Here is a 27,583-nt window from a genome sequence, read left to right as displayed (position 1 = left end):
AATAATTCTGCTTTCAAAATGAATATGGGCATCACTGAAATAGGAAACGAATCACATTGGTTTGCATAGCATGCTTCATGAACTGGATAAGAGTGTGAGTGAATTGGATACAGTGAATTGTGTGTATAACATGCACTGAAAAGCACATGACACTAACAGCCAATTACAGAGGACTTCAAGGCAAGCTCCGCAAGAGGAGGGGTTGTGGACAGTAGCACATTGAAAAACACGTGCAGAAACAAGGAGAACACAGTCCAGTCACACCCATTTCTGCTGTGCTATTTGGATCACAGGGCTGTCAATCTCCTGGAGTCAAAGCTCTACCAATGAGGCCTCTGCATGTGGTGGTCCTGCCCCCGCGCTCCATCCCTTAATTCTATTCAGGCCTTCTTCGTTGGCAGTACGCACGAGCTCCCTTGCTCAAGCTTCCAGCCAAGGGCCTCAGCTAAGAGGAGCAGAAGCCTTTGGAGGCAGTGGCACTGATCAACTGCCTGCCAGTGCCCAAAAGCTGCACACAGCCCCAACCTATCGGAGCCCAGCAGGCAGCCCCGGTGCTGTGTCGCAGCAGAAAGGACAGAAATTAGGACTGGAAGCCACGGTACGTAGACGGGATGCAGCCCTTTCCCAGAGGCCGCAGTGTTAAGTGTGTGTGGGATGAGGGGTTATATAGCAGGGTGGTGTGGGCTATGACAATCGTGTCTCGTGTGAGAGCCCAGAGGCTTCTCTCCGTCACAGGCAGCGCCCTTGTACCATTCTGGGGGCAGCAGCTCAGTGGGTAGGCCTGTGGACATAAAGGACGGACAAGTATCTCCGATCTGCCTGAAACTGCTGAAAACCGGTGTAAATGCACCCAAACCCTTCCCTGGGTGGAACGAGGGTGAGCGGAGAGTGTGTAATGAGATGCACGAGGCATATCTGCAAAGATGCACCGATGCCCATAGTAGATGCCGGACTAGGCAATGGTGTGCGTTGGGGGGGGGGGGGGGGCGAGCTCCAGGGGGCCCCCTCAGCGCACGGTACAGTAATTTACAGCAGCATCCATGCTGGGACTTAGTTTGAAAATTTTGCTCCAGTCCAGTCTCCCCAAATAAATGAAATGCTGCATGGTGCGTGGTGCGCCGTGCAGCGCAGGCACAGCTTTTTGGTCTTCAACTTCAGGGTGGGGGCCTGACTGGAATGTTCATGCACGTGAGGCGGCAGACCGGTGGGTCCTGGGCACTGAGGCAGTGAGTGAGGCCATATTTAAAACTGCGGTCCTAGTCCTTATGAGGATCATTTCCTAAATGGCACAGCTGTAATGAGCATCAGACGTGAACGGCTATAAAGATTACTTGTATCTCTACATTGCTTACATTGATAGTACCATTTTATCACTCCATGCGATGCATGTATTTTCATTCTCTCTCCCCTTTCCGAGTTTCCGTCTGTGTTTCCTTCCCTTCCACCTTCACGCAGATCCTTGCACTCTCTGTGTTGCTTTCGCACCATTGCTTTCAGCAGCCTTTAGTCTCTCATTCAGCTCGCCTACTCCTTTCCAGTGTTTCCTCACCCCCTCTGCTCTCTGTCAATGCTTGTCTGAGGATTTTAGCTGCTCCCCGAAGACCTCCTTTCCCCCTCCTTTGTTGATCCCCTGACACTCCCCATCATTCAGCTACTTATTCATATTGACACTGAACACCTTTTGCCTCAATAGTTCTTTCAATGCGTCCCATGTCCATTGTGCTCACCCCTTCCCCGGCCCCCAGTATATGCTGGCTGCGCGATTGGATTCCTAATACCACAAATTTTGGTATGGCGCCTGCATTGCCAAGGCCAATAGTAATGACCAAAAGAATAGGCAATTCGAAAATATTTTTTCCTACATGGCTGTCACGTTGTATGATGGAGCATGACAATGCAATTAAGAGGTTATCTGGAAAGTATAGAAAACTATCTTTCATGTACTTTCTACACTCTCAGGATGGTGAAAGTAGCGTAGCTTCCATTGGTGCAGCAAGTGGAGTGGCACCGGGACCCAGAGGGCTAAGTGGCCCAGTGATCCCTGATTGTTGCTCTATTTTACAGTTTAAACAGCAGCCCAGGTGGCCATTTCCTTCCTTACACTATAGATAACAGACTATGCCCAGTACCTAATTTAAGCTGGTGGTTGCCGGTGGGAGGCACTAACACTTATTTTTGGGAACCGAAACTTACTTTACCCATATCAGATATTTACCGAGGGCAAGAGAGGGAAAAACACACAGATCAAAAAGACAGAGCAAGATAAACATAGCAAAACTGTCATAAACAGAGAGCAGGAGCCTGCAAGTGTGACAAAAAGGAACAGGGAGTGTCTAGTAGTGAATTAACCCCTTCGCAGCGGGGGTAATTACCCCGCTGTGCTGGGGGGCGGGGAGGCGCGCACATCGCCCCGTGCTCAGCTCGTCATGAGGTACAGTGCTCATGTGCTCATGAGCTGAGCTCGTCATGACCACACACGTTTCCGTGGAACGTTCACCACAGCAGGGGGATTATCCCCGCGTGTGAGCATTCCACGGCTCATGACGAGCTGAGCTCGTCATGAGCACCGGAGCACCGTGCCTCATGACGAGCTGAGCTCGTCATGAGCATAGAAGGTGTTAAAGAATACCCGCATTGCTATTCAGCCTGCCGATGTTTATTTGCATCTGCTGCCGGTTTCTGAGCAGAGCTTCGGGCACCGGCACTCCTTCTTTCACAAATTAAGCACTGGCTACATCACGTGATGGTGGCCACGTTGCTTCACAAACTGTGAAGATCCAATTGAAACAGCCGGAAAGCACTGGTAAAGCACAACCTATTGACTTTGCCAGTGTTTGTTCATGGTCCCATGTTCTGCCAGAGGTGTATGGTTGGGTCAATGGTGTGCTTATTGTTGTGTAGTTATTTTTATTCTTAAAAGACATTGATTGTTATGCACGCTTACTGTTGATGAGCCTCAAGAGGTACCATGGTTAAGGTTAGTGCAGAAGGTGCAGTAGCACCAGGGTCCAAGGGTGTGATGAACTAACTGCTACTTAATTGTATCTCTATTTTACTACTTAACAGGAGTGGGTGGAGCCTATTTATATTATTTTAAGGGTCCTTTTCTACCATTGCTACCCCCCTACTCTTGGTGGTGACTGAATGCAGAAACTATTGTATCATTATTTTGTGTTATTTAAATCTTGTGTTAACAAATTGCTAGCTTCTAAAAGGGATGCTGTCACAGATTTGCACTAACATGTATTTGTATTCTTTTTTTTATTTCAGATTTCGCGTATACTTAAATAGATCAGCACACAACTCACTTATGTTACATCACATATGGGTCAGGTACACAAACCTTTTTTAGAGCAGAGATTATGTTGGTAGCTGGTTACAAAATGCTGCTTCACTCCACTCTGCTCTACACCACTCCACTCTACATCGCTCTACTCCACTCTATACCAAGTCACGCTACTCCACTCCACCCACCCCACTCTATGCCACTCTACTATAGCCCACTCTATGCCACTCATCTCCACTCCACTCCTTTCCACTCTACGCCACACTCCTCTACATCACTCCACTCTGCTCTGATCTACTCCACTCCATGAAACGCCACTCTACGGCACTCTACCCTACTCACCACTCGGTTCCACTCTACACCATTCTACTCTATGCCACTATACTCTGTGCACCTCCACTCTACGCCACTCCACTCTACTCTATGTCACTCCACATTACTGTACTGTGTGACAATCTACGCTACTTCACGCCACACCACACCACTCTACTGTGCACCACTCTATTCTAATCCACACACCACTCTACACCACTCCACTCTACTCCACTTTTGTCTACGCAACTCCACTCTACATCGCTCCACTCCACTCTACTTCGCGCTGCTTCACACGACTCTACTTGACTCCACCTCACCCTACGCCACCCTACTCTATTCCACTCCACTCTATGCCACTGTACTCAATGCCACTCCACTCCAATCTATGCTACTCCACTCACACTACTGTGCTCTACTCCACTCTACATCACTCCACTTTACGCTATGCCACTCTACCCCATGCCACTCTACTCCATGCACTCTACTCCACTCTACCCCACTGTGTGTAATTCTAAGCCACTCTAATATAGCCCACTCTATGCCACTCCACTTCACTCTTTGCCACTCTTCTCTACAATACACTCTGTTCTAAGCTACTCCACTCCACACAATGCCACTCTACAGCACTCTACCCCACTCTACTCAGTGCCTCTCTACTCTACGCCACTGTACGCTATTCTGCTCTATGCCACTATACTCGATGCCACTCCACTCTACGCCACTCTGCTCTACTTAATGCCAGTCCACACCACTCTGTTCTATGACAATTTACACCACTTTACTCCATGGCACGCTACTCCACACCACCCCTACTACTCTACCCTATGAAACTCTCCTCTACACCGCTCTACTCTATGCCGCACAACATCATTCTACCCTGTGCCACTATCCTCTTCCAGATGCTCCTCCACTCTAAGCCACTCAACTCCACTAAACTCTATGCCACTCTACTTCATGATACTCAGTTTGGCCCCACCCCATCCCTCTCTACACCATGCTATTATATGCTGTTCGAGTTTACGCTATTCCACTCTATGTCAGTCCACTCTACTCTATGTCACTCCACTTTACACCACTCTACTGTACCTCACTCTATACCAAGGCACTCTACTCCACCCCATTCTACACCACTCTAATATCCACACTCCATGCCACTCATTTCCACTTCTCTTTTTGCTACTCTACTCTATTTCACACTACTTTGCATCATTCCATTCTGCTCTAACCTACTCCACTCCACACTGTGCCACTCTACCCACTCTACTCAGCTATTCTACACCACCCTAGTCCACTCTATGCCACTATACTCTATGCAGCTCCACTCTATGCCACTCTACTCTATGGCACTCCACGTCACTCTACTCTATGATAATCTACGCCACTCTATGCCACTCAACATCACTCTACTCCATGACAATCTATACCACTACACGCCACTTTATGCTGCACCACTCGACTCTATGCCACACACCACTCTACGCCACCCACTCCATGCCACTTGTGTCTATGCCACTCCACTCTACGACACTCTACTCCACGCCACTATACCCCATGCTACTTCACACCACTCTACTTGACTACACCTCACTCTACGCCACTGTACTCTATTCCACTCCACTATATGCCACGCTACTCCATGCCGCTCCACTGTACGGCATTTCAATCCATGCCACTCCACTGAGTCCCACTGTACTCTATGCCACTACACTCAAATCTATGGTACTGCAGTCAACACACTCCACTGTGCTCTACACCACTTCACTCTATACCACTTCCCTCTACTCTACCCCACTCTACACCATGTCACTCTACTCCATGCCACTCTACTCCATGTCACCCCACTCTACCCCACTGTATTTAACTCAAAACAACTCTAATAAAGCCCACTCTGTGCCACTCTACTCCAGTTTTTGCCACTCTACTCTACACCACACTACTCTGCTCTAAGCTGCTCCACTCCACACAACGCCACTCTATAGCACTCTACCTCACTCTACTCAGTGCCTCTCTACTCTACACCACTCTACTTCACTGTATGCCATTGTATTCTACCCCGCTATACTCTACTCAACGTCACACAACATCACTCTGTTCTATGACACTTTACACCACTCCTTGCCACTCTACTCCATGGCACTCTTCTCCACACCATACCACCCCTACCACTCTACGAAATTCGACTGTACACCTCTCTACTCCATGCCACACAGCATCATTCTACTCTATCCCAACCCACTATACTCCACGCCACTATACTCCATGCCACTCTACTTCATGCCACTCTTCTTGACTCCACCCCATCCCACTCTACGCCACTCCACTCTACGCCATTCCACTCTATGCCAGTCCACTCCACTCTGTGCCACTCCACTCTATGCCAATCTATGTCACTCCACTCTACACCATTCTACTCCACACTACTCCACTCTACTCCACACCCCTCTACTTTATGCCAATGTACTCAAGGCCACTCCACACGATGCCACTCCACTCCATGTCACTCCATGCAACTCTACTCAATGCCACTCCAAACTACTCTATGCCACTCCACTCCACATAATGCCACTCTACGGCACTCTATGCCACTCTACTCTATGCCACCCCATTCTACTCCTCTCTACACCACTCCATTCTACACCACTCCACTTTATGCCACTGCACTCTATTCCACTCTATGCCACTCCACACCACTCTACTCCACTCCATTCCACTCTGCGCCACTTTATTCAACACTATTCCCACTCTATGCCACTCTTTGCCACTCTACTCTGCTCTCCCCTACACCACTCTGCTCAGGGGCGTAACACAACCCCCCGCAGCCCCCGCGGTGCGGTGGGGCCCCCGAGCTGCAGGGGCCCCCATCAGCACAGTACTCAGGCCTGCAAACTCCAGATTAAATCTGGAGCGGGGGCCCCTCCGTGTACCTTGCAGGGGGGCCCGCTCAACTTTCGTTACGCCACTGCCTACTTTTTTCATTTTCTAAATGTGTCCCAGGACGCCAGAATTAGCGAAGGCCTTTAGATAAGTCTCGGCCTTTCAGGGATGTGCGGGTGCACAGAGAATGAAAACAACTCTCTTTCCCTTCTTGCCCAGAGAAGAAAAGGACAGTGTCCACTTCTGGCAGCTACCACCAGCGTTTCTTTTTTTCTTTCTCTTATTTTCTCTATGTCTCACTCTTCCTCATTTGCTGAAGACCATGACTACAAGACACGGTTATCACCCTTTCTTTTCTCTCCTTTATTTGTTCGCTTGAGAAAAGAATCTGAAAAGAATAAATGCTTTTTATGCAAATTTAGTACTTTTCAGACGTTTTTCTGTATCAAATGGCAGCCTCGAGATGGAGAGAAGATATAGGTTTAACGTACGGAAAAAAGTGAAATAAAGCAAGATAGAGTGGTTTCAAAGTCAACCGCTTTGTTTTAAACACACCCAAATGCCTTAACACCACTTGACAGAGTTTGCCAGTGAAGCTCTTCTTTCTTTTTCTCCTCTTTCTTTGAACAACATTGCTTTCCCTGGATGTGGAAGTGCACTGTTGCCGGAGGTATTGCCCTATCTGGTTGATGCATGGAGTGGAAAGCTAAACGTTTATATGTGATCCTTATCAGCTGTTTTTCTTATTTTGGTTTATGAAATGTGTAAGGCAGCTGTGTGTTCAGGGTTGTGGTCTTTTTAAACTATACTGCTTCCATTTTGTAAGTATATAAGCAATGAACATTCAAACTTGTCCCTTCCAGGCCCTGTAGTCATATCCTTAACTTTTCAGGCAAAAACACTAATTCATTTCTGGATGAGTTTAAAAGTGTTGTACCTGCTTACATTTTACATGCTTTACTTAATCTTGCATTCTCTATAAGTGTTTGCTTTTTCCAGGAAGTTATTGTTTGTTTCAGGCAGCGTAATACTCATGCCTAGTGCATATTTTGAATTAAGTCACATCCAGGTGTTTATAGCGAATCACAATTGGGTTGTAGCTGAAGGCAGTGCAAGTTTCTTTCAGTGGAGCAGTATGGTCTTCCGTGGGGGAGAGATGTGGCACTATGGCCAGAGCGGCAAAATTTGGAACGGGGGAACCAGGTTCAGCCTTTATGACCAGTCCACCAGACCACTCTCCTGAGGGAGCACATTCCAATGCAAGACTTCAAAAGCCTTCTTTTCTTGGCCCTAGTAGTGGCAGGTGTGAGTTAACCTTTAAGGCTTGTCCACCACAATCCATACTTGAGTTCACCTCCAGTCTTGGGGGCAGGCCTATGAAGCAACACACCCTAGAGCTACAGCCACTCTTGTCAATGAGGTCTCAGGACCTTTTAGACCAGTATGCCTCACCCATTGGTACTCTATTAGCATTGTTCCAGCAGTAGCACAACAAACTAAGGGGCATATTTACAAGCCCCTATCGCCAACAGAAGTCTTGTTTTTTACATTGTGGTGGCCAACCAGGCTTTGCCTTCTTTGCAAGGCAGTGTTCGTGGCTTAATGCTGCCTTGTAAAAAAAGGCACCCTTTTACAGTATACTTAGTGTGCAATGAGTGGGCAATGCGTGTTGCGGTAGGCATTCTGCCGCTGCACCATTAATTTGGACGCTGCCCAAAATTTACAAGAATGACGTAAATTTTGTGCAGTGCCAAAATTAAGACTAGGGAAAACCTGGTTTTAACAGGGCGCAATGAAGATAAATACTTTACTTTTCCTCGTTGTTGCTATTTTTATGTGTACTGCATTGTGCAGCACAAATAGAATCAGCAAACCACCATTGTGTATGTGCAGGAACGCGTCCCTTCCTGCACATAAATTTATAATTTTTATAATGATGAGTTTCAACTTCTATGTGTACTGTACAAAGCAGCACACATAGAAGTTACATATCGCCATTTACTATTGTTTATGTCCAGGAAGGCACACCGTACTGCATATAAACAATCATTCCCCACAACGCAGGCACCCTTGCACTATATGGTGCAAGGGTGCCTGCCTTAGCACTAGGCAGCTAAATTTAGCACCAGCGCAGGGGAAACGCAGGGCTGCACCTTATTGTTGTAAATACGGTGCAGCCCCACATTTCAGAACGCACCCCACGTTGGCGGAGTGCTGTGTTAAGCTAAGAAGGCTAACACCACGCTCTGTTAGTCCTTTGTAAATATGCCTCTAAGTTTGCTAACTTTACAGTCTTTCTGCTTCATGCACAAGCACTTTTAACATGTGCTGCATGTTTTGGGGCCACTAGGATTATGCAGCAATAGAGGACAAAACTATGTAGCAGTGTTGACTAAGTTATACACCAAAAAAGGCAGCAGCGTAATGCAGTACATTTTCTGATACTTCATTATTTTGAACTTTTTTACACATACTAACAACAAAGATTTTGCCTCATTAGAATCAGTGTAACATACAAATGCGGCAGTGAGAAAGGTGTCCAGTTAACCTTTGCAAAGGACCTTCCACTTTGCAGCAACATAATTCAATTTTTTTGTATATTTTGATCAGTTTGAACTACAAAAAGCTGTTAGTTAAAATCGTCAGATTATGCAGCAGATTATGTATTATGTGGCAGGTATGTCAGAGCCATAGTTCTGTCGAAAACATTTGCCAACTGGGATATTTTGCCAGTCATGTTTGAACTGCTCTTGTTAAAAAAGGGAGGAGAAGTGCTGATGACAGAAACTGAATGGCTCTGAGACAAATGGCGTGTGATGCTGCTTTAAGCATATTTGGGACATTCTGTGATTGGTAAGGTATCCCACTTTGTGACTATATTGTAATGTCAATAACTCATATTAAACCTTAAACATGTGTGTACATTGGTTGAATTCAATAACATAATAAACTTTAACTGGTTACTGAAATTCCAAATAAATACTAAAACTTTGGATGTGCTTTCTGGACAGACCTCTGACTCCACCCACTGACCTAATCCTCAAGTTATTCCCACTCTCTGATTCTCCTCCCACAGTTCCCTGACTTTTTTTCTCTCACAATATTGGCAAGAGTGAGTGTGGATGCACAAGAAGCCTGTGTCTATGTTGCTTTGTGTATGAATGTGGTCTAGGCATCAGCGTGTGTAAAACAAAGGGTGTCGTCTGGGCATCAGTGTGTGAATCTGAGGCTGTGGACTGGGCATCAGTGCTCACCTTTGGACCAGGGCCAGACAGCGTGTATTAATGAGAACCTGTTGAGTGGACATCAGTGTGCATGAATGAGAGACTTTAGAGTGGACATCAGTGTGCATGAATGAGAGACAGTAGAGTGGACATCAGTGTGTATGAATGAGAACCTGTTGAGTGGACATCAGTGTGTATGAATGAGAGACAGTAGAGTGGACATCAGTGTGCATGAATGAGAGACCGCTGAGTGGGCATCAGTGTGTATGAATGCGAGACTGTAGAGTGGACATCAGTGGGCATGAATGAGAGACAGTAGAGTGGACATCAGTGTGTATGAATGAGAACCTGTTGAGTGGACATCAGTGTGTATGAATGAGAGACAGTAGAGTGGACATCAGTGTGCATGAATGAGAGACCGCTGAGTGGGCATCAGTGTGCATGAATGAGAGACTGTAAAGTGGACATCAGTGTGCATGAATGAGAGACCGATGAGTGGGAATCAGTGTGCATGAATGAGAGACAATAGAGTGGACATCAGTGGGCATTAATGAGAACCTGTTGAGTGGACATCAGTGTGTATGAATGAGAGACTGTAGAGTGGGCATCAGTGGGACAGGGTACCAACACAAAAAAAACTGAACTAGAGATTATCAACTCACATATTTGAAAGTGCTCTCAAACGCAATTATTAAGAAAAAATAGTTTGATTGAAATAAAATATTTGCCTAAGATCACACAGTTTAAGTGGGGAAGCCGCAATTTGTCCAGGTTTTTTGGATTGACTTTGTGCAAATCAGCCAGGAAATGGATATCTATTTGTCTTTCAGTATTTTACTGCTTTGTGTTTACAGCAGTGCATTTTCATAATTTTTTATTTAGCGCAATGTTAGAGCTCTATTCATTAGCACCAGTAACAGTGCATACTATTTATAGACAAAGGGATGCCTAAGTGATTTACCCAGAATCATAGCATTTTGCACAGAAGCAGAGAGTTGACCATCGCTCCACAGCTTCAAACCCAGATCACTTTTAACTCCCAGCGGGGTTCTTGTGGGAAGTCCCCACTATAGCTGAGATCTCAGGGCATTCCTACCATGCCCCTTTTTCATTATTGTTTACTTTTTTGTGGTGCTCAGCTTCAAGCCAGTCCCAAGATGCCTGCAAACACTTCCTGGTAGAAGTGTTGGCAGCCAATCAAATTTAAGTAGGCTTCGTGAGTCTAATGCAAGGACTCGTGTACCCAATATCTATATTTTTTAACTTAAATATCTCTGATATATATCCAAGCACAGTATTCCACTTTGCTAGGAGCCCCCGTCCCTGCAGGGTGGCCTTGTATGAACAGGCAAGGAGTCTCCTGTCCTTTAAAACCACAACACAGGAAGAGATATCCTTTCCAAGGAAATGCTGCCTCTGTGTATTTGAATAAAGCTGATGTTTTACGGACTCGATATCTCTTCCTGTGTTGTGAAATATATAGATAGATATATATCTGAGAAAACCAAAGGTTACAGGGACGCTATAGTTACGAAGTAGAAAAAAAAAGTAGAAATTCACTAAAAAGTGAAAGGTTACAGGGGTGTTACAGTTAAGTTCACATTTTACTCACTCTAAACCATAGATATTCAGCAGTTATAGTTCAAGTTATCTCTAGTAAATATAACTCATGCCCTAAAGTAACTATAGCTTTCGTCCCCACCATGCACAATTTTGTCATCAATACTTTTACAGCAAATGTTTCACTGATATTATCAATGATTTCATAGAAGATGCCATGAGTGATGTAATATGTGGGGTAATTAGTAAACCATTGCAAAGGTGCATGTTATAATCCAGGGTCCTAAAATGGCTGCCACTACTTCCTGGTTGAAGTGGTGGCACCCAATCAAATTTTACCATGAGATCTGTCGGATCCGCAGAACCTCCATGTCCCTAGATATACAGAATTTAAAAAAAATAAGGATTTACTTAAAAACTACAGAAAAGATTTCAACCAAATGACAAAAAAAGAGATCTTTCTGGACCAAGATCTAGCTTTCTGCCAAATTTGGTGTAATTTTGTTCAGCAGTTCAGGCTGTAGTGGTGTTCAAAATCACTATGGGAAATTGCATGTGAAAACACGTTTTGGGACCCTCCCTTTTTCTTGCCCCACACTAGACTAATTTCTCTGAAACTTTCCAAACAGCAGCTGAAGTGAGTGGTCAACTAGTTTTACAAATGTTGTGATAAGTTGTCAAACGGCGTCAAAGTTATTAGTAAAAAAAATACGCTTTTCCTATGGAAACTAGGTTCCACAAGTTGCCCAAGGCGAAGCTCACATGCACAAGAACCTATATATATATATATATATATATATATATATATATATATATATATGTATGGCAGTAGAATTCGTCAGGCATTCATCCAAAAGACGACAGCGGACCCAGACTTAAAGGTGCTATATCTTTTATTGTGCTAGACCCCGCACCTCCGCCATGATGCATTTTCGAGCCCCAACAGCCCTGGATCACATGACACGCTATGGAGTGTGCACAGGATATTTAAAGTGACAGTGCTAATTAATTCAAAATGCGTCATCATCGACATAAAAGTTAGTTCAATTCCGTCGCATTCAATTTTAAAACAAATAATGTTTTAAAATACAGCAGCCTATTTACAAACACTCATAATTTTGAATTGTAAATAAAACCTGGAATAAAACAGGGATTAATACTAAAATAGTATAAAAATATCAACCTTGTTTTTATCCACGATTTAAAATCTCATTGGCTTCATTGAACATGACTGTAAAATACATGTAGTCTAGGCAAACTAATAGAATTGCCATAGCATATCAAGTGTTATTGATTTGTACACTTACTGCTAGTAATTGAACACAATGAAAGCCCCATTGGGCAATTCTTTGATGATACGCATAATAAAGTGCAAAAGTGTGCATATAGTGCAACTCAACCTGTGCAAAAATTGTGCATAATGTGCAAAAATATGTAATATTCTGCTGACAATTAGCAAATATATACATAAAAAAGGAAAAGTTAAAATATCAGGATTCAGATTGTCCATCAGTTTTAAGCAGACCATACCATCTCACTGTATCGTACGTTCAAAGTGCATAAAATATTTCTAAAAAGAAATGTAACCAACTTAAAGACACGTATAAACATCCTCCCTCGCATTAAGACCAGCTGGATACTTGCTGTCTAGATTTAAGATATAATGCATTTCAAGTTTGCGCAGGATTCCTTCCCATTGCCACCTCTTCTTAGCGGCATGACTGCATCAATTACAAAAAACTTCAAAAGTTTCAAATCCCTGTTATGGCAGTCATTGAAGTGTCGAGCGACTGGATATACTTCATTGCAGTTGTTAATTGCCCTCATGTGTTGGAGCACCCTTTTGTGCACAGGAAGCTTTCTGCTCCCTACATACCTCAGGGCACAGGGGCATTCCAATACATAAATAGCATATTCCGTTTTACAAGTGAGATATTTGGATATAGGAATAGCCTTGTCCTGAAAAGGTGTAGAGTAAGATGTCATATTCACCCCATGCTGACATGCCTTACAGGATGTACATTTGAAAAATCCTGTACGCGAGCTGAGCCAGTTTGTCTTGGTCAAGACTTCCGGACTACTGCTCACTAGGCTATTTTGCATAGAGGCTGCTCTTCTATAAGTAATGGTGGGAGATGTACAAGATCCTAATTTAAGACTGGGATCATTTTTTATCAAAGCCCAATGTTTACTAATGATGTTGCGAATGATTGAATGTTGTTTGCTGTAGGTTAAAATAAATCTGGCTGGTTGTAACTCAGGTGCGGAGCTTGTGACTTTCCTCATTGTTTTAGTCGTGAGTGCCTCCTCTCTAGTTAGAGCCTCAGTGCGGGTCATAGCTGCTTTGATTGTTCTGTCTGAGTAACCTCTAGCTAGAAAGCGCAAGCGGCATACTGCCTGTGCCTCTTTAGCATCCTCCTCTTTGGTGCATATTTGTTTAATGCGCAGCATCTCCCCATAGGGGATGCTGTGGATCAGATGCTTAGGAGGATGGCTGGAGGCATGCAGCATAGTGTTACCTGCGGTGACCTTGCGATGTAGTTTGGTTTGAATCATGTTGTTATCAATATAAACCTCAACATCCAAAAAATTCACAGAGTTGGCACTCAAGTTTGAGGGGAATTGTAAATTCAATGAGTTGCTGTTAAGCTCCTCAATGAAAGACATTGCCAAGCTTTCTTCTCCCTTCCAGATGATAAACAAATCGTCTATATATCTGTACAGGCATACTACATGTTCACGCATTGTTTCCGCATATAGGCATCCGAGAACCTGCTTCTCCCATAGTCCCATATGCAAATACGCATAACTATATATATATATATATATATAATGCAAAAGTCAGGGAAGCCCGCTTTCAGGATGTAGCACAATGGTTCATGCACGCCACTTCCCATCGGTCCCACCGTTCCAGAAGGGGCAATGAGAAGATTATATATATATAGATATAGATATAGATATATATATAGAGAGAGAGAAAGAAAGAAAGAAATGATTAGCACAGTCCAAGAACTCCCTAAAAATGGTTTACTCAATAAACACGCACCCTGATTGGGCTAGAGGTGGTGCAACAGTTCTAAAAATAAGATCTAAAACTTGTTATTTTATGCTTTATGAACGCTTTGCTCTTTAAGGACCATTGTGCCAATCAAATGTTCTTTTATTCTGATCTAATGAGAGTTTTTTCTTGGTACTTCACATCAACTGGTACTTGAATTGTGACATAGTACAAAGTGTAGAATTATATTCAATTTCTAAATATATAATTGACATCTGGACATGACTTTGCATTTCAGGCATTTTCGTGGGCCTCCTACATTCACTAAGGAAGTAATTCTATTATCTGGTCCTCACGATGAGATTGTTGTGAAGCAAGGAACAAAGCAAATTCTTTATGAGAGTGGACATATCATTACAACATTTGAATTTAACAAATTATGGACTAACCATGAGGTGCAGGACCAACTCCATGTGGCTTTTAGCCCCAAAATTGACAATATTGAGTAAGACAATTTTCATTTCGCATATTTTTATGCAATACTATTTTAAAAATATCAGCAAGTTGTATATGGAATTGTTATCTATTTCCACTTAATTAGATAACAGTCTTGCATTAAATCTATTTTGTAAATCAAAACCATATACTTTCTATGTATTAAGAGATTTTTGGTTATGTATATGGAAAATGAATACAGACAAATTTAAGAAATAATGAGTGTCAATGGTCAGATAGACAGGGCAAGGAAACTAACTGCATGTGTCAATAAAAAACCTTTTTTTACACATATCACAATAATTAATGGAGTGATATTCTTAAAAGGAGGAGTACCAATGATTCAATATTTGTGCTAGTAGTCTAACGTATAGATGCGTATATTCACTACATTCAGATCCGGAGGAATCTGGACCACTGACGTGAAGGAAAAGCATAGCACATTGCACAATCAATATAGTGACAATTAGAATGCTGTAAGATAAGAAGTTCCATCTGTTCAATTCTTATCTACAGCGCTACCTCCCATCCATTATGTAGATGGTGTTGAAAACTGTGGGGCTTATTTTTAAAGATTTGGAGTTGGGCAGTGCCGCAAGTCATTTTGCTGCACTGCCCTACGCCAATTTGAAAGGGCAGGAAATGCCCTGTATATACAAGAAGCAGTACATTTACTGTCCTTTCAGACCACGCCGGCACACAATATCCAGTCATAAACCAATGCAGGCACCTTTACATCATGTTGCAAGGGTGTCTGAGTTGTTGGCGTGATTGGTTTTGTGCAGAAAGGGGCACTTTCCTGGATAAAAACGATCATTAGAGGCATTTTTCTTGTTCTATGTTTGCTGCAGAATGCAGCACAGATGCAAAGTGGAAAACATGAGAAATGTAAACATTTCTCCTCATTACGCATGCTCTAGAGAATAGCCTGTCTCTTTGACACAGAATAAGGCAAGGCCGCAACTTGCACTTCTTTGCTTTACTCCATATCTACAAATCCATGAAAAGCCATGTAAAGTGTCTTCTAATGGCCTCGTAGATCCAGATCTGCACATGGCGCCTCTGGAAGGTCACAAAGTGATGCTTTGGCAGCGCAGTTGTGCCACAAGGGACTTGTAAATAAGACCCTGGGTTTCTGGTTGGCAAAGGCATGCACCATGTCTAAACAGGAACCCTCAATCCTATTAAGGGTATCTCAGATACACACTAAAAGATTACCTGTGCTCAACCTCTTGTAGGTTGGCACAGAACAGTCAGGCGAATCAAAATAGTCAATGTGTACAGTATTTGTGCTACACAACACACAATAACACTATGAAAACACAACAAAAATACCACACGCAGGTTTCGAAAAACAGGCAATAATTTTATAAATTAATCTAGAACAAACCAACATAAATTGAAAGAGTAGAAGTGGAGTTATGAATTTATAAAGAATAAAAAGAGGACTAGCCTTTACAAGCAAAATGCACCAATTGAGGTTATATGGTCACACTGGACTGGGGCAAAGTCAACAGCTCAGGCCGACGTGCTAGATCAGAGACCAGGGACAAGAGCCATGCAGGTCCAGTGAACATAGTACATTGATCCTAGGCGCAACAGCGAGATGCGGAGCGCAGGGGAGCATCATGTCGATCCCCCATTGGTGGCGATGCATCGGTTCCGAAGACGAAGTGCCGAAAACGAGATGCTTTGTTTTTTAGTGCGATGGTCCGAACATCAGTTTGCACAGGCGGTGCATTGGTTCTGATGTAATCTGCCGATTCTACTCCTGTCACAAGTACGATGCATTGAGTTCTGCTTCATACAAGCTAAGGATGATTCCTTTCTCTGGAGCAAGTATCTGGGTCCACTTCCAATGGACCAGGCACAGGAGCAAGTTGATATACTTTGATATCGCTGAGTCGCAAGCAACAGGAGGAAATCAAATAAGCCCCTGGAGAACACTTTGGTCGCAAGGCAGAGTCCAGCTGTCACTCAGCAGGGCCAGTGAGCAGCAGGCAGAAGGGCAGCACAGCAGAAAAGCAGGTTTTCAGGATCAGCGGTCCAGAACAGTGACAGTCCTTGAAGCCTCACGGCAGTCCTTCTGACAGAGTTTTGTTACAGGTCTATGGGCTATCTAGGGCCTACCGTAGGGGTGACATATTTGTAGTAAAAGGGATATTTAAGGCTTGGATTTTAAATGCCAAGTCGGAGTGGCAGTAAACTGCACACACAAGCCCTGCAGTGGCAGGCCTAAGACAGGTCTGATAGGCTACTTGAGTGGGTTGCACAATCAGTGCTATAGGCCCACTAGTAGCATTAAATTTACAGGCCCTGGGAATATAGAATACCATTTTAATGACCTACAAGTCAATTAAATATACCAATTGTGTATAAACCAGGTTTATGGCAGAAGCACAGGCACACTTTAGCACTGGTAAGCAGTGGTCAGAGTCCTAAGTCCAACACAAACAATCATTAAAAAGTGGATGTAAAGAAGCAAAAAGTATGGGGAAAGACCACTCAAAGGCTGACAGGTATAACAGATTGTCAGCATTGCTAAAAGTTGGTCAGATTGTTGACAAACAGGTTTACTTCTCCCTTCTTGGATGATATTCTGAGTGATACAGATTTAGCATTTCTGATATTTTGAGATATGTTTAAATGTATAATTTTAAAAGTTCATGTGTAGTTAAACTAACACTCCACTTTTTGTTTTTATAGCATAAAACTTCTGATGCCATGCCATAACAAATTAGTGCAGCCATTGCTAATGGACAAACAGAGTCTGTCAGGTCTTATAATCTCAAAACTCTTCAAACAGAAATCAGTCTATTTACAGCCATCAAGGCAAATTCTTCAACTTCCTGATTCACAGGTGCCTGTAAGTAATACTTGCATAAACTATGCTCTGTGGTTTCTTTTGAAAGGAATACGGAACATCTATGAATAAATATGCATGTATTTCCATATTCCCATAACATTTTTTATATTGCTTGTTCTTTCTAGTGCAGTAAGATATAAAATTATGTTTTATAGCCTAGCAATATCTATCTAAAGCAAGAAGTAAAATACTGTACTATGTTGTTACCGAAAATAAAAAGGAGGAACATTACTTATTTAGATCAGAGTATACAACTTTACTTTATATTATAATTCAATTGGATCCACTTTGTTTTAATTTGGGCGTTAAACATCACAGTCCAATATTTAACTATATTCATATAGCTATGTATCACCATCCTATGCGGTTCTCTCTTACTCTATATGGAGAGACTGCCAACAAATGTGAACAATTGATTGCTTATACAGAGTGTGTGATTGAGTTAATGTCTGTGTGTGTATAAGATGCAGAGGGGAATTTTACCAAAGTCATGGAGTTAGGGTTGAATAAAATACAAATGCGCATCGACACAAGTATGGCCATTTAGTAAAATACAGAAATCTATAAAAGGGTTAGGTTGGTAGCCTGTATGGCAAGAGCTTTGGAATAGTGGGTGATGACCAGAGAAGTATTCTTACCATCTTATGCTGATTCTGAACTTGCTCTTACAGGGAGGTCAGAAAAGAATAATGAGAAATACATTTGCCTGTGTTCATGCCTAATGTCTTGTGAGTGGGTCAGATTCTACTTGGAATGCAGGTGTGCTGGCTTTACTTTAAATGAAAGGATGGGATCTGTTTCAGAATAGTCTGGTTATTATTGCCTTCCTCAATTACATTTGACTATGTTTCATATATTATGTGTGAAGAAAAGAAGTGGTCCCATTTTTTCAAGTCTCCAATAAGTACAAGATGGTCAGTAAATGGTAAGTGCCTTGAGCTGAGAGTTCTATTACATATGTAATGTCGGAATTTACAATTAAAAAATATGGAGTTGTGCTATGGATGATCTGGTAGGCAGTTTAAACCACCTTATAGGAGTAGGACTTGTGTATGATCAGCTGTCAGGTGAACTGCTTGTGTGATGCTGTCCTGAAGGAGTAGTTCTTGCCTGGCTACTACACACTGCCTATTTGTAAATTGTTTGATTACTAACATTTCTTGTATATCTTCATCAAGATTCATGTGATGTGCCATTGATGTTTTTATAGGATAAAAGCATAGATGAAAAAACGGACATGGTGACGTGGCTGGAAAGCGAAGAACCTTTTTTAACAATAATTCTGCTGAAACAGAATACCTGAGTAGTTCAGATCCATTGAAAGTCGGCAACATTACAGCAAATCCAATTTCTGCTAACACTTCAGAAGAACATACATTTCAGATATCGCCCTCTCCCACTCTCATTAGCGAAGGATTTGATGACCATTATCGGTACTGCTTTTCTGAACCCAGATACTCAATTTGAGATTTGCTTGTTTTTTCCATATTGTTATATCATTTCGAAAGTATTTGGCTTTCATAAAAAAAGCAATTCTCTTGCAAGTTTTGTCAGGAGCAGCCCAGTAATGCAGGACCATGAAGAACTGTTTTCCCAGCTCTTTCCCGTGATGTAAGGCTATTGGATCATGCAGTTAATGTACAATGCATCTGAAGTGGTCAAATACTTTCAAAGAAAAAATAGTCAGTATATCAAGGCAGGTAATGGTATGTCAGCAGTCACTTAAATGATGCAGGAATACAACAATGTAAAATGTGCAATCCCAAGCAGTATTTGTGTGGCATAATGTAGTACGGTGGCCATGGCATGTTAGCATGCAGACAGAATGACAACATTCTTAATTTAAAAGATGTAAAACCAAATGTCTAGGTGCCTAGTAGTCAATATGGAGTACCACAGGTATGTACTTACGAACTATAACACCCTTGGTGTGTGGCATGGCGCTAGTAGTTTGTTCTTGTTTTACATATTGTATGGATCTTAACTATATGCTACCACTAACCACTAACCCATCTTCTGTCTATTAAAACCCATTGATGGTGAAGTTGTAATCTGCACTACTATGCTAAATAAGATGCTAAATAAATGTGTAGGGCAAAAACAAGACTGGCGATTTCTACAAGTCTAAAGTAGTTGGCTTACACAATTAAGCATAATTAATCATTAAACATACTCAGGTTGGTTACATGATCATACCTTGTGTGCACAAATTAGATGATTTCTTTAGTGATGATTATTGCTTAATTTGGTAAAACGTTAGTAATCCAAACCTAGGAACATGTACATGTAGTCGCAAATGTCCCTATTCACAGCATCAGGCCATTTGCGTCAGCAAAAACGCTTGTATGGAATCTCAATTTGGATTCTGTATTAGGAAGGGGCATGAGGAGGGCATCCCTTCTTAACACAAAATTGGAATGGTATGTACAAATGTTTTGCGTCTGAAATACGGTGGCAAAAACATTATCAATTTACCACCAATTGGTAACCCATTCACAAATGTGAAGAGGTCCCCAAGAGACCACTTCACCTCTGAGAATGGTTGAAAAATATTCAAGGGGCCACTGGCCTGCTCTTAAAAACTGAAACTTCCAAGTTTCATTTATTTCTTTTTTAAACTCGTCATGGTTTCCTTTAAGGAAAATGGGCTGCATATAGAAAAAAACTATAGTTTCTTTATTTAAATGTAATCAGACATGGTTGTCTGCTGACCCCTGTGATGGCTACGATTCCTAATGGGTTGCAAATTGTGACCTACCTCAACCCACTCAAATCAGTAATTAAACTCAGAAGACGTCCATACATTAGGAATAGCGATTTCCAAATTGTGATTCACAGGGAATCGCAATTGGCAAATGGCTATTTCTAACTTTCATACATGTTGCCCTATAAGTCATGTATAAAGGTGACTTGTAACAGGAAGGCATAGGATGATACTTTGATTGTTGTTTTTTAACATAGTAATAGTTGACAATATTCCTACTGTTTTAGATGTTACACTGAACTGTTGGTTGATAATGTGCACATTCCTGACGATGAAGAGTTTCATACCTCAAATATCAATATTGCTGAACAAAATGAGGCGCATGAAAGGTAATTTTATAAGTTTTAATTCTGATTTATACGTTTAATTTTTAACTAATACATTTGATAGCTTAGCTTTATTTCCTGTATTTCAGTGAGAGCGATGATATAACGTTGAAGGATCTACTATCAAACCTTGCTTTACAAATTGACTCTGAAAAGACATGCAAGTTCAACATAAATCGGCGAAACATTTGGGATGGAGCACGTCGTGCGTTCCTTCGCAAAATCTATAAAGCAACCAACCGTATATCTTTTATGTTTACTGATTCCTCTGGTAACTCTGAAGGAGCTGTTGATTTTGGCGACCCAACGCGGGAATTTTTGCGATTGTTAATGCATCATTTACAGCACAGCAAACTCTTTGAGGGACCCGAAAACAGGAAGACACTCAGTTGTGATGCCCAAGGTACCTTACATTTATTATATTCCAACCTTTCTAAACTGCTCAAATTCTAGAGGAGGGAAGGAATAATTATTAAAAGTGTAAATAATGTTTATAATATATTACTTACTGACTTCTTCAAAGTTTGTTTGATACCACTGATCAGGCATTCTCAAATAATTTTTACTAAAAGGGGAATAGTGAAAGGAATACTGAACTATACTATTCATTTATGCAGCAAGAGCAGACTGATTTCAATTCCACCCACTGAATATATCCCTTGCAGCCTGTAAAACAACCTTGCTAGCATGTACTCCATAATATATTTTATGTTTGCTTTGTATTAAATGAGGGGCTAAGGTTTTCCTGCAGTAGTTACTGTTATCAATTGAAAGAAAATTCCTCTGACAAGTACTTCAAAATAATGGCTAACTTTAGAGATTCTGCATTAGGTAATCTTAGTTGATGCTCTGGTGCAGCAGTGTGTATGAATTAATCACCCAAACAAGCAACCTCCACCAATTGATCGTCTACGGCCATCCGTCTAAAACTCTTGTTCTCTCAAAAATATATTGGGGTCCTAATTTATAAAGTTACTGTTAAGAGTGCGGAGTCTTGAACTGGGGTCCTGATTTATAAAGTTACTGTTGTGAGTCGAGTGTCTTGAATTGCAGTGTGGAGATTCTGCACCTAGTACGGAGACTATGTCCCAAGTACAATGATTAAGCCCCGTGTGTGAAGGCTCCGCCACAAATGCCGAAACTCTGCATGCTTGACTTTACTGCACGTGTACCTTCGTGAATCAGGCTGTGGATTATTGGATAATGTTTTCTAGATTTTATGCAATAAATTTAGTTTCAGAGACATATAATAAATGTTTTATAGATAAGCAGAACGCAATACATGTAATTTATTTTTTCTTGTTTAAGGTATGGGAAATGATGACTATTACCATGCTGGGCAAGCCGTGGCCGTTTCCCTAGTTCACGGGGGGACTGCTCCAAATTTTGTGTCGCCTGTTTTGTATCAATGTTTAGTTTCTGATGCAAAAAATGTGAATTGCAGTTTGGTAGATGTGGTAGATCCGGATACACGAGACATGTTGCAAGAGGTAAGCAATAGATAGTAAACATTTGTGCTGATGAATCTTTATCAATTTTTATTATTTTGTTTTCACATAGTTGTGGGTCTATTAGTCAAAATCATGCAAATCATGTGCGTTTAATTTTGTGGTTAATAGTTATTCATGTACCTTAGATTTATGTATAATTGCCATATAAACGAATATGAAAAGAAATGACACTCATCTATTTGGAATTGGGTCAATCCTGAATGTCTATTCCTGGTCCTCCACACTTTTTTAAAGTTTCCAGAGCAACCTCTACGTATTTGCTACTCTCTCAACTGCCATACACAAATCCACATTCTTGCATCAGTGATCAATCAAGAACGTCCTACTGTTAACCCGATGTTGATCTATATTTCTTGGTGATACCACCAAATCAAAAGTATGTGATATGTTCTTGATATGTCAGAGTCTTCACATTACAAGAAGACAAAGTTTCAGGCACATAACTAGAGTCATACCATCTACCACTTGCAGTTGCCCCATGACACTTCCCTGGAATTGCTACAGTTTTCAACACTGACTAATAACATAATAGAAGGGGCCTTCCTGACCATGTTTCTGCAAACAATGTGATATAGGAGAGGACCTATATATCTGTATTCTGGATTAATACACTCAGTTTGGAATTTTGCATTTGAACTAAAAGAAAACCTACTGCCAAACACATTCAGGTACATTAGGCCATTGTGCTAGTTATCTTTGTGTAATTCTCATGCACTCTTTCCCAGTTGGTGTTCCATTCAGCGAGAGAGTGTAGCTAGTGTAAAACTACAGTAGCATTAACTACAGTAGCAGTTGGTACTGTTTTAGTCCATTGACTGTTAAACTTTTGTAAACATCCAACTTACTGAACAAATATGTTTATTTAGCAGATGGCCATATTTTTTGTTACTATTTAATCAAAATATAACAATCTTAATTTTTCCATAGATTGAGGATGCTTCGTCTCTTGAAACTCTTTAAGGATTGATTCAAAAACACAGCACAATTCTAAGTGTGGCAGGTTGCTTCCGTCCATTAAAATCTCTGAATGACAAAAAAGAACTATTGGAAGATATCATCAATTGGTACATTGTGGGGAGGACTGTTCCTTCACTAGTTAGGTACTGTGATATTTATATGCATATGCATTATAAAACAATATCATTTTGACTTTGCAATACATGCATGTCCATTTTTAAAAAGTAATTACCATAAATCACTGTCCATCCTAATGGCATCATACATATTCACACTGTCAGAAATGTCCCAAACACAGATTGTGAAATCAAGCACATCCTGGGTTTCAAATATATTTTACATTTACTTTGTTTCAGTTTTTTATTGGCATTTTACAATACAACTTGTGCAGGCATTCCTCCAGAGGGCACAAATAGAAGGCTAACCAAAATTACAAGAATCCGAACAATCCCATATGTCAGCCCACGCAGCACAAATCAAAATAAAGAAAACAAACAGTAAGAAATAAAAAAAGAAAGGCCTTCTCACCTCCCCAACTTCCCCAAATAGAAATTGCAAAAACTATTATGCAACAACTACCTTCTTTTCATAGTCACAATGGGCATCAGCATACAAAGCAGAGCATCAGAGGTATTGGACTTCTCATATTCAAGTCTTGGCATCCCAAAAGGAGTTCTAAAAATGTAACAGATTCAGGGCTTGCATGTGTATGGGATAGAAAAGTAATGGCAGCCCCGTGTATAAAAACTTGATTAGCAGGCCACACATTTCCTCAACGTTTCTAAATGTATCCACCAGGACATTGAACCAGTCTCACAGTTGTCCGAATAGTCTGAGATATCACATTAACACTGGTGGAGGGTCAACTTCATTCCGATCCGCCGCCTTGTTTTATCTGGCCCCAAACTATTCCACATATTCAATTGATCAGCAATTGTTTAATATTTTAACAAGTTACAGCATAGTCCCAACAAAGCAAAACCTGGTATATCCAAGTATCACTTTAAATTCTGTAATGATTTCCAGAAAAGGGGGACATGAGGACTTTACCACCATATGTGTTTAAAGCCTCATAATAATCCACAAACTGCCAACAAAGAGTGTTGCCCTATTTTTCAAACTTGAGTAGGATATAGATCTCAATCAAATATCATCTGATAATGAGCTTCCCTTCCTGCTAGCGTGTGCAAGATTTTTTGGGAATTGCACCATTGCGTAGACCGGTGCAGCACCATCTAACTAAGGCCCTCAATGTTATTTTAAAATTCTTGCAGAGTATGAGTTGGGACCGAGGTGAGTAACATATTATTTAGAAAGGTGATCCTAACCCTAGGCCCTCCTGCACAAACATCTCAACTGAAAGGAGATCTTTAAATCTCTGGAAGCTGCTTATTTGTTCAGGGTTGGAGAGACCAATTAGATCATTGAGTGTATCTTATACATTTACAAGAAATTTACTATTGCAGGCTCCAACAGTAAAAGTATCTCTTTTCCCTGAAACCTAACATATAGTATGGCAGCCCCTCCCTCCTACAGGTTAATAAAGGGACCTGGATCTATTGCAGGTTTAAATGATGTATTCAAATCAATGGCGTGGGTGGAGAGGGGAATGATGTCAATGCAGATTTCTTAATAACCATGTCTAGACTATGAAAGTTGCCTTTGTGGAGGTTGCTTAAGTATGCATTTAGATTTTGACTTCCAGAACAGGTCCCAAATGTACCATCCTATCACCACCATTTCCATATGTGGCCAATGCTTCTCTGCATCTGTGTTTGTCAGAGCAACCACTTTACTATCGCCCTCATTTGGGCTACTCTGTGGTATAAGGGCAAGTCCGGGTAGGGCAAGTCACCCCCCATGGTTTGGTAGTCATGTATATTTATGCCTGTTTATCAGAGAGTGTAGCCCTCTCTGCCTGCCCAATAAAACAACTGTTCAACTGATTAAGGGATGCCAACAGTTTCCTGTAGACCATTATAGCATGTGCCTGGAAAAGATAGAGAACTAGAGGAACTAAGTTTATCTTAATGGAATTGAGCCTCCACAATGAAGATAGGTACAGAGAGGACCACCTCCGACAGTCCTCTCATATAACCTGAAGAAGTGGTGGAAAGTTAGCTTTGTAAAAGTCCTCAATCTTAGGAGTTAATATAACACCCAGGTATGTGCCTGCCTTATTTGTCCATTGGTACTGGGTGTTTAGTGCTAGTTACTCAACCTTGCCCCAAGATAGTGTAAGCCTGAAAATTCTTGACTTTGCTGTGTTTACAATGAAGCCTTATACTCCCTCAAAGCGAGTAAGAAGGTGTTGAATTCAAGGGAAAAATCTTGAGGGATCAGTAAATGATTAGTGGACATCATCAGCGAACAAGAATGCTTTATGAATCTCCTGCCCAAAGGTTATGCTTCCGACCTCCTTGTCGGCCCTAATGTGCTTCACAGGGTTCTATGCTTAGAGCATAAAGAAGCAGTGAGAGTGGGTAGCCCTTCCTTGTCTCGACCCATTGGTACCCTCTCTTTCTTCTGCAATTCACTAGGATTTGGGACATAGGATTATTGCAATTCAGCCAAACCAATGCTATAAATCTGTGATCAAACCTCTCTATAGTCCTCATGAGGAAGACCCAGTCCACCCAGTCGAAAGCTTTCTCGTGTCCAAGGCCACTATATGACGAGGATCTTATTTATGTTGATCTTTTCCACCACCTGTTATCATATGTCTCTTAATTAGACAAATCCTGACTGTGCTGTGAAACAGAGCTATTCAGCTTTACTGCTGGAATTCCAGAGCAAAATTTAACATCAAGATTTAACAAGGGTGTCGGTCTGTGGGAAGCAGAGCTGGTGAGATTTCTTTGGCTTAGGTGTTACTGTAAGTAGGGCTTCACTCATTGTTATTGAAAGTTTGCTATTTTGCGGGTTACTATTAAATAAGGTTGTGAAGTCTGGTACCAACACAGGTGGGTGTGTCTTAAAGAAATCATTTGTAATGCAGTTGGCCCCAGGGGCCTTGTGCATTTTAAGCTCCTTATTTGCAAGAGGTTCTATATTCGAATACCGCTGTGTTAACTCTCCACTGATTAGCTATCCCCTGTCGGTCCGGCAATCTCAGGGAGTTCAGTGTACAAAACGGACCCCAGTCTGCACTTGTGTTTACGGGGAAACCCTTGCTCCAGCACCAGAAGCTGATATCCTCATTAAAATGTGTACGTTCTGTTTACAGGGGAGCATCAGGCAGGCACAAATTTGTAGATTTAATTCAGGGCAATCACTGCGCCATGCTGCCTTGCCTCATCACAATATCTTTGCTCAGATAATTCGGGTCACTGCTGATCCCAGCCATGCTAAATATCTGTCCCCTCAATCCACCAAGCGCCTTTAATGATCAACAGGCTCTCCCCTGCAGACTGCTTCAGAGAGCCCTCTACATTACTCAGCCACAGGGCGCCATCTTACCAGGGTCGGACATAGGCAGCCTGCATCTGAGGTATTTTCTACTTGTCCCCCTTCCAGCAGTAGACAGGGTGACTAACTATCACTTGTCGGCAGAACGAAGGCCAGGGATTAAAACAGTCTATAAAAATTTCAAAAATGGGTTTGTGACTCCATACAAATTTGATATTTGGAAGGAGTGTATTGTAGGCGTCACTTCAAAAATACTGAATCAATATGAGATTATTCAACATTTTACGACTGAAAACCAGGTGGTCTTTTCAGTTTTTTAACGTCTTTATTTCGAACTATTCTTCATAAAAGACATACAAAGGTGGTGGTCTTTTCATCTAATGCATAAAGTAACTATGTATTATGCAGGGTTGGCCAGGCCTTGCTAAAAGTCCAAGCACAGTTTCTAAGGTCCTATTCACACACTCCAAAGGGTCCACAGTTTGAAGTCGAAAATTGGCTGCCAAAAAGATCTGAAAAGCAACAGTTTGTCCTCTACTAATGTGCATGCTGGGATATTGTTATATCATTTCGAAAGTATTTGGCTTTCATAAAAAAAGCAATTCTCTTGCAAGTTTTGTCAGGAGCAGCCCAGTAATGCAGGACCATGAAGAACTGTTTTCCCAGCTCTTTCCCGTGATGTAAGGCTATTGGATCATGCAGTTAATGTACAATGCATCTGAAGTGGTCAAATACTTTCAAAGAAAAAATAGTCAGTATATCAAGGCAGGTAATGGTATGTCAGCAGTCACTTAAATGATGCAGGAATACAACAATGTAAAATGTGCAATCCCAAGCAGTATTTGTGTGGCATAATGTAGTACGGTGGCCATGGCATGTTAGCATGCAGACAGAATGACAACATTCTTAATTTAAAAGATGTAAAACCAAATGTCTAGGTGCCTAGTAGTCAATATGGAGTACCACAGGTATGTACTTACGAACTATAACACCCTTGGT

At 41.7% G+C, this 27,583-nt stretch overlaps 1 protein-coding gene and 1 long non-coding RNA gene across 8 annotated transcripts in view; one reads left to right on the top strand and one right to left on the bottom strand.

Annotated features, from left to right (window-relative positions):
- MCF2L (MCF.2 cell line derived transforming sequence like) overlaps positions 1–27,583 on the bottom strand; it is a 1,263,355-nt gene that overhangs the window by 899,754 nt on the left and 336,018 nt on the right. The window lies entirely within an intron of this gene.
- Positions 382–21,084, top strand: LOC144771809 (uncharacterized). Its single transcript, XR_013599487.1, has 5 exons — positions 382–598; positions 14,556–14,762; positions 17,459–17,618; positions 20,610–20,711; positions 20,798–21,084. It is a non-coding gene; the product is annotated as an uncharacterized LOC144771809 (long non-coding RNA).

The sequence above is a fragment of the Lissotriton helveticus genome, chromosome 8, assembly GCF_964261635.1.
Source record: "Lissotriton helveticus chromosome 8, aLisHel1.1, whole genome shotgun sequence".
NCBI classification, from domain to species: Eukaryota; Metazoa; Chordata; class Amphibia; order Caudata; family Salamandridae; genus Lissotriton; species Lissotriton helveticus.
Note: the sequence above shows the minus strand (reverse complement) of the source record. Positions and strands in the feature narration are given on the sequence as shown.